Consider the following 7332-nt stretch of genomic DNA (forward strand, 5'->3'; position numbering starts at 1 on the left):
GCTTTACTAAAGATTTAATGAGAAAACAGAAAAGTGAAGTGTTAGTCACTCAGCCGTGTCTGATTCTTTCTGACCCTATCGACTATAGCCTGACTCTTTGTGACCCTATGGACTATAGCCCACTAGGCTCCTCTGTCCATGGGATTCTCGAGGCAAGAATACTGGAGTGAATTGCCATTTCCTTCTCCAGGGGAATCTTCCCAACCCAGGGATCAAACCCGGGTCTCCTGCATTGCAGGCATATTCTTTACCATCTTAACCACCACCGAAGCCCAGGCAAACAGAGGGAGAAGTCATATAGCAAAATAACCTAAAACTCTGCTCTTTTTCTCTTTCTTATAATTTCCTTAGTCCTTCCTCAGCAACTTTTCTAATCACCTTGCTCAGTCCTCTTTTCCCCCATCCCCTCTCTCTAGCCAGCTTGTTTAGTATTCTTAGCAAACCAAAATCTAATTGTCAGCCAAACCATGACCACCTATTGTTTCTCAAATGAATTTAGGATGGTCGGTCCAGGGGTGTGGGTGGGGAGAATGACTCAACTTTTATGCCACAGATATGTCTGGAAACTAATTCAATATTATAAGAGCTTAAGTTTCACACTGATGTTTAGTTGGAAATAAATCTGAAAAGATGATAGCTCAAGGCATGATTAGCTTTGAATGCCGCCCCATTTTTACTTTTTGTAGGTCAATAGAGAATTTTGAAGATTTTTGAACAGAGATGTTTCATGATCAGATTTGTAACAATAAGGTAAGGCTGGGAACAACATGAAGGATGAATTAGAAAAATAATCCACCAAAGACAGGAACATAGTTTACAACTATTTTAAAGTTATTCAGTGAAGAAGTTACAAAATAAAGTGATGGAGATGACATGCAGAAGTTGATTTCTAAACACACTTAAAATTCAAGAATCCTCAGAATTTTAAGTTTGAATAGATGTAGAAAGTTTAGAGGGTCCTCTTGTTTCTAGCTTCAGCAACCAGTAGGAGAGTGATGTAATTAACTAAGTTAGGGAGTGTAAACAATGAATAGCTGCTCTATTTTTGTATGTACTTTATGGTTTGTTTTTGTGGGCAGAGAAAATGATTTAGATGTCAAACCGGACAAGTGTGAGTAGGAAAGCAATACACCCACATGAAGATGTACAGCATTTGGAAATGCAGGTGTGAGGCTTAAAGGAAAGGTCAAAGCAAGAGGAAATTAGCGGTACAGATGACGATGGGAGCTATGGAAGCAGATAAATGATGCATGAGCAAGTGTGAAGCTGGGAGAAAATAGTGCTAAGAACAGGTACGTAAGGAAGTATTACATTAAGATATTTGTGAAAAATAGGAACAGAAACAGATTGACCAACAGTTGTCAGAAGGAGAAGGACTGTCGATAAAAAGACCATTATTTTTGAAAAAGTGAGAACCTAGGATAAAGAATTAGGATACATGATGTACGAGTGGTTGTGGAATTCTGACATACCATGGGTTTTTAACTACAAAATCTACTTACGATCAACTGTTCACAGTTACCAGCCCTGATTATAAAGAACTAGGGGCAGGGTGTGGTAAAGGCGGGTCGAGGGAGAAACTTCAGCTCCGATGTTGGAATGGAGAGAATTCCTATTTTCAGGGGCTTTTGGTACAAGTCTAGAAATCTAAATTAGACCTCTCCTCTCTGCTCTCTGTATATCTTTTACTTTTAAAATTTTTTGTTGAAAAATAGTTGATTTACAATATTGTGTAAGTTTCAGGTGTGCAGACAGTGATTCATTCTGATCAGTCACAGCACCTTCTCCATACACTGCACAATTTTTTTTTTTTGTATGTTTCAGTTGTGTTTTTACCTTTCTTGAAAAAATAAAAAAATAATATGCCGAAAAGTTTGCTTTTTAAAATTCCATCTTCAATATTAAAATGGCTGCACAAAAATTTGCTAACTTTGGTGAGTTTTTTATGCACGCCGATGTGACAACTGTCATAATACAATCTAACAAAACTGTTTAGAATTAATGAAGATACCTAAGTGCTACTAGAGCCATCCTACGGAAAAAACCCAGCGAACCTTTTGGCCAACCCAACGTGTTTGTCCCAACTACTCAACTTCGCCATTGTAAAATAAAAGCAGCCATAGACAATACGTGAAAAAAAAAAGAACATGACTGTTTCCCAATAAAATTTTATTTGTGAAACAGATGAAGGGCTGGATTTGGTCCATAGGCTATAGTTTTCTTACCCTAGTTCCTGATCAGTCATTCTCTGAGATTGATATCTGGTTAGGGGGTGCATGTTTGACCTCAGTATAAGTACAAACTAAAAATCTCCCAAGAGTTAGTTCAGTTTTGTCCAGGAGGAAATCACTTTTTCTTCAGATCTTGATCGAGGTGTGGTAAACATCAATCGGGTGATCTTTGAAGATCCAAACAAAATGAGGTGGTATTGTGAAAGCAGCAAGGGCACTTTTGATTTTGTTGAGACAGAGACCTGCATGATTAACAGAGCATCCACCAGGCCTTTTGATGTTCCTTGGGACCTTGACAACTGCATGCCATTTTTTAAGCTCCTTCATTATCTTTTTATTCACCAATTTAATTGATAAATCAATATATGTTAACAGGCCAATCCCACTGATATATTTTAGTTAGAAGAAAGTTATCTATATTATTTTTGTATTAATCCACAATTTGCTTATATACCATTATTAATCACTACAATTAAAATGGACCAAAAACATTCAAGATGAGTTACTATTACTTTTTCACTATTTAATTAACATTTTCCTGTGTGCTTTATTCAATTAGACTTTCTCCTTTAGTTAACAGGTAAAAATACAATATGTATTCTTTCATTCACTTATTCATTCATTTATTGAAATCTCCCTGAGTGCCAGGTATCAAGCAGAATGCAATGTGCTGGAAATACAAAGATAATCCTGCTTAATCTCTGTCCTTGAAATGCTCTCTGTCAAGGCATAATAGAGTTTCCAGAGGGAAGGACTGGTGAACAGTTTCAAATGTGGCTAAAGGTCAGTTCTGAGAACAGAGGCCACTGGATTTAGCAGTAAAATATCATAGAGAGAGCCATTTCAGTGGAGTGTCAATGTAAGTGCACATACTTTTTGATTCTTCAAACTCTTGCCTATGCTACAATACTTAGATTCTCAACAATAGACCCCAAAGGCACTGTCTTTGTTTCTCACCAGAGACTATATGATAAACTCTAATTTCCAGGTGAATTGGACCTTAGAGCTGTATTAATCAGGAATCTTAGCTGTAAGCAATAATGCCAGTTCTGCTAGGCATCAGCAGGAAAGGATTTCAAAATCTCTGGAAAGAAAGGAGAATCAGTCTCAGAAGCCACATAAATAGGAAGTGAGTCAGAAGTCTGAAGCCAATCTAGATCTGTAAAGACACATTGCATCAACATTGTATTTTATAAGACTATTTTTTAGAGCAGTTTGAGGTTTACAACAAAACTGAGAGGATGATACAGAGACTTCTCATATACCCTCTTCTCCACACGTGCATAGCTCCCCCCATTAGCAACATCACTCACCAGAATGGTAACTTTGGGTTTATGCTTGGTGTTATACATTCTGTGGGTTTGGACAAAGGTATAATGTATGCATCACTGGAAGAGGACATGGCAACCCACTCCAGTTTTCTTGCTTGGAGAATCCCATGGACAGAAGAGCCTGGAAGGCTACAGTCCACAGGGTTGCCCAGAGTCAGATGCAACTGAAGTGACTGCACAGCACAGACAGTGTGAGTATAACAACAAATATTCATTATTATAAAAAATTCCTCTGTGCTCTGTGTATTCATCCCTGTCCCCCTGACTTCTGGCAATCCCTGAACTTTTTATTGTCTCCGTGTTTCTGCCTTTTCAAAAAAAACTCATATAATTGGAACTGTATAGTATGTATCTTTTCCAGATTGCTATCTTTCACTTAGTAATATGCATTTCATGTTCTCCTGTGTGTTTGCATCATTTAATAGTTCATTTCTGTTTAGTGCTGCATAACAATCTGTTGTCTGGCTCTACCACAGTTTGTTCATTTACTGAATGAAATACTTTGTTGCTTACAAGGTTTGGCAGTTATGACCAACTATAAACTGACAATGGCACCCCACTCCAGTACTCTCGCCTGGAAAATCCGATGGATGGAGGAGCCTGGTAGGCTGCAGTCCATGGGGTCGCGAAGAGTCGGACACAACTGAGCGACTTCACTTTCACTTTTCACTTTCATGCATTGGAGAAGGAAATGGCAACCCACTCCAGTGTTCTTTCCTGGAGAATCCCAGGGATGGGGGAGCCTGGTGGGCTGCTGTCTATGGGGTCGCACAGAGTCGGACACCACTGAAGCGATTTAGCAGCAGCAGCAGCAGCATAAACACCTGTGGGGACTTCCCTGATGGTCCAATGGTTAAGAGTCCTCCTTCCCATGTAGGGGGTGTGGGTTTGATCCCTGGTGGGGGAATTAAGATCCCATATACTGTAGGGCACCTAAGCCCACTTGCCACAACTACTGAACCCATGCTCTGGAGCCCAAGTGCCACAACTAGAGAGAAGCCTGTGCACCGCAACCAAGAAACCATGTGCTGCAAGGAAAGATCTTGAGTGCCACAACAAAGACCTGATGCAGCCATAAATAATTTTTTTTTTTTTAAAAGAACACCTTTGACTATAAACACCTATGTGTAAGTTTTCAACTCCTCTGGATGAATACCAAGGATCACGATGATTGGATAATTAGTAAGAATATGTGTACCTTTGTAAGAAGTTGCCAACTTCCAAAAGTCCTCCAACGTGGCTGTATCATTTTGCATTCCCAACAGTGATACGTGAGAGTTTCTGTTACTCCACATAGTTTCCAGCATTTGATATTGTCAGTGTTTCTGATTTTGGCCATTTTAATATGTATGCAATGATATCTCAGCATTGTTTTAACATGCCAAGCTCTAGTGACATATGATGTGGAGCATCCTTTCATAGGCAATTTGTCACCTGTATATTTTTAACAAGTATCTGTTCAGATTTTTGGCCCATACATTTTTTAAATTTTGTTTTTAATCAGAAGATAATTGCTTTACAATGTTCTGTTGGTTTTTGCCATACAACAATGAGAATCAGCCATAATTACGTACATGTCTCCTCCCTCTTGAACCTCCTTCCCACCCCACAAACCATCCCACTCCTCTAGGTGGTCACAGAGCACGGGGTTGAGCTCCTTGTGTTATACCGGAACTTCGCATTATCTATTTTACATATGGTAATGTACATGTTCCAATGCGTCTCTCTCAATTTGCCACCCCGACCAACCGTGTCCACAAGTCTGTTCTCTATCCCTGCCCTGCAAATGAGCTCATTTTTCTAGATTCCATAATATGCGTTGCATGCCACATGCCTGCTGAGTCGCTTCAGTCATGTCCGACTCTTTGTGGCCCTATGGATTGTAACCCACCAGGCTTCTCTGTCCATGGGATTCTCCAGGCAAGAGTGGGTTATGGTGCCCTCCTTCAGGGGATCTTTCTAGTCCAGGGATTGAGTCTCTTATGTTTGGGGCATTGACAGGTAGGTTCTTTACACTAGCGCCACATGGGAAGCCCTGTATATGAATTAACACACCATATTTGCTTTTCTCTTTCTGCCTTACTTCACTCTGTAAAACAGGTTCTAGATTCATCCACCTTACTAGAACTGACTCATATTCATTCCTTTTTAATGGCCCATGTTTTAATCAGGTTGTTATTGCTGAATTTTGAGTTCTTCATGTATTTTGGATAATAGTCCTTTATCAGATGAGTCTTTTGCAAATATTTTCTCCAAGTGTGTGGTTTTTTTCCTTTTCATTAATCTTGAAAAATTTTTTTGAAATGTGACTTTTTCAAATCATATATTGTTAAAATAACTCTCTTTGTCTAGTATCTTTATGTTTTATTTTCAGCTTTTGTGTGTGGACTTTTAATTTAGTGTATTGTTAGCAACATGGAGCAAGATTTGTTGCTTTAATCCAACCTAATAATCTCACTGACTACTCTTTCTAGTATATCTGCAATGATTTTAACCATCTTAAATTTTATGCCTACCTTTCTTTTTCTGTTGATTTTTTTTCTGCCTTTTTTGGGTCCCAAAGTTTTCTGTTCTGTACTTTTTATCTGCTGAGTAATTTACTATTGATTATGTACTTTGTCTATTAGTTATAATCCTTACTTTTTCAGCATAACATTTAACTACAAATATCTCTTACATATTTTAACCTATTTGGTGCTTTTATTTTTCAAACACAGAACAATCTTAGCCTGCTTCAATTATCCATAATTGTACTCTCCAATCTTATGATTGCTTCATTTTTTAAAATACAAAAGTAGTCAATTTTTTTATAGTCAGTAGTAATTAAATTTATTTTCATTAATTAAAAAATATTGAATATTTCACAAATTTGTGTGTCATCCTTGTGCAGAAGCCATGCTAATCTACTCTGTTGTTCCAATTTTAGTATAAGTGCTGCTGAAGCAAGTGCTTCCTTAATTTTTTTATTGAAGTATAGGCTTCCCAGGTGGTGTGGTGGTAAAGAATCTGCTTGCCAAAGCAGGAGACATAAGAGACAAGGGTTTGATCCCTGGGTCAGGAAGATCTCCTGAAGAAGGAGATGGCCACTCACTCCAATATTCTTGCTTGGAAAATTCCATGGACAGAGGAGCCTGGTGGGCTTCAGTCCATGGGGTCGCAAAGAGTTGGACACAACTGAGTACGCACACGCACACATAATTGATTTACAATATTGTGTTAGTTTCCGGTGTATGGCTTGACTTCCCTGGTGGCTCAGACGGTAAAGCGTCTGCCTACAATGCAGGAGACCCGGGTTCAATCCCTGGGTCGGGAAGATCCCCTGGAGAAGGAAATGGCAACCCACTCCAGTACCCTTGCCTGGAGAATCCCATGGATGGAGGAGCCTGGTAGGCTACAGTCCACGGGGTCTCAAAAGAGTCAGACACGACTGAGCCAGTTCACTTTCACTTTCAGGTGTACGGCAAAATGATTCACATATATACATATATATATATTTCAGATTATTTTCCATTTGTTACTACAAAATATTGAATATTGTTCCCTGTGTAATACAGTAAATCTTTGTTGATTATCTATTTTATATACAGTAGTGTGAATCTCTTCATACCCTTAATTTATCCTTCCCTTTCCCTTTTCTCCTCTTTGGCAACTATGTTTTTTTTTTTTTTTTTGGTATAATACTGGGACGTTGTGATTTAATTATTGAAATGGAACGTCAAAGTCTTACTCAGAAAGAATATATTACAGACTAAAAGGTTGGGGACAAGTTA

The 7332-nt window shown here is 38.6% G+C and overlaps 1 pseudogene; it reads right to left on the bottom strand.

Moving 5' to 3' along the window:
* Positions 1 to 6407: 6407 nt before the first annotated feature.
* On the bottom strand, positions 6408 to 6508 carry LOC133071989 (U6 spliceosomal RNA; annotated as a pseudogene).
* Between the last annotated feature and the right edge of the window lie 824 nt (positions 6509 to 7332).

The sequence above is a fragment of the Dama dama genome, chromosome 17, assembly GCF_033118175.1.
Source record: "Dama dama isolate Ldn47 chromosome 17, ASM3311817v1, whole genome shotgun sequence".
NCBI classification, from domain to species: Eukaryota; Metazoa; Chordata; class Mammalia; order Artiodactyla; family Cervidae; genus Dama; species Dama dama.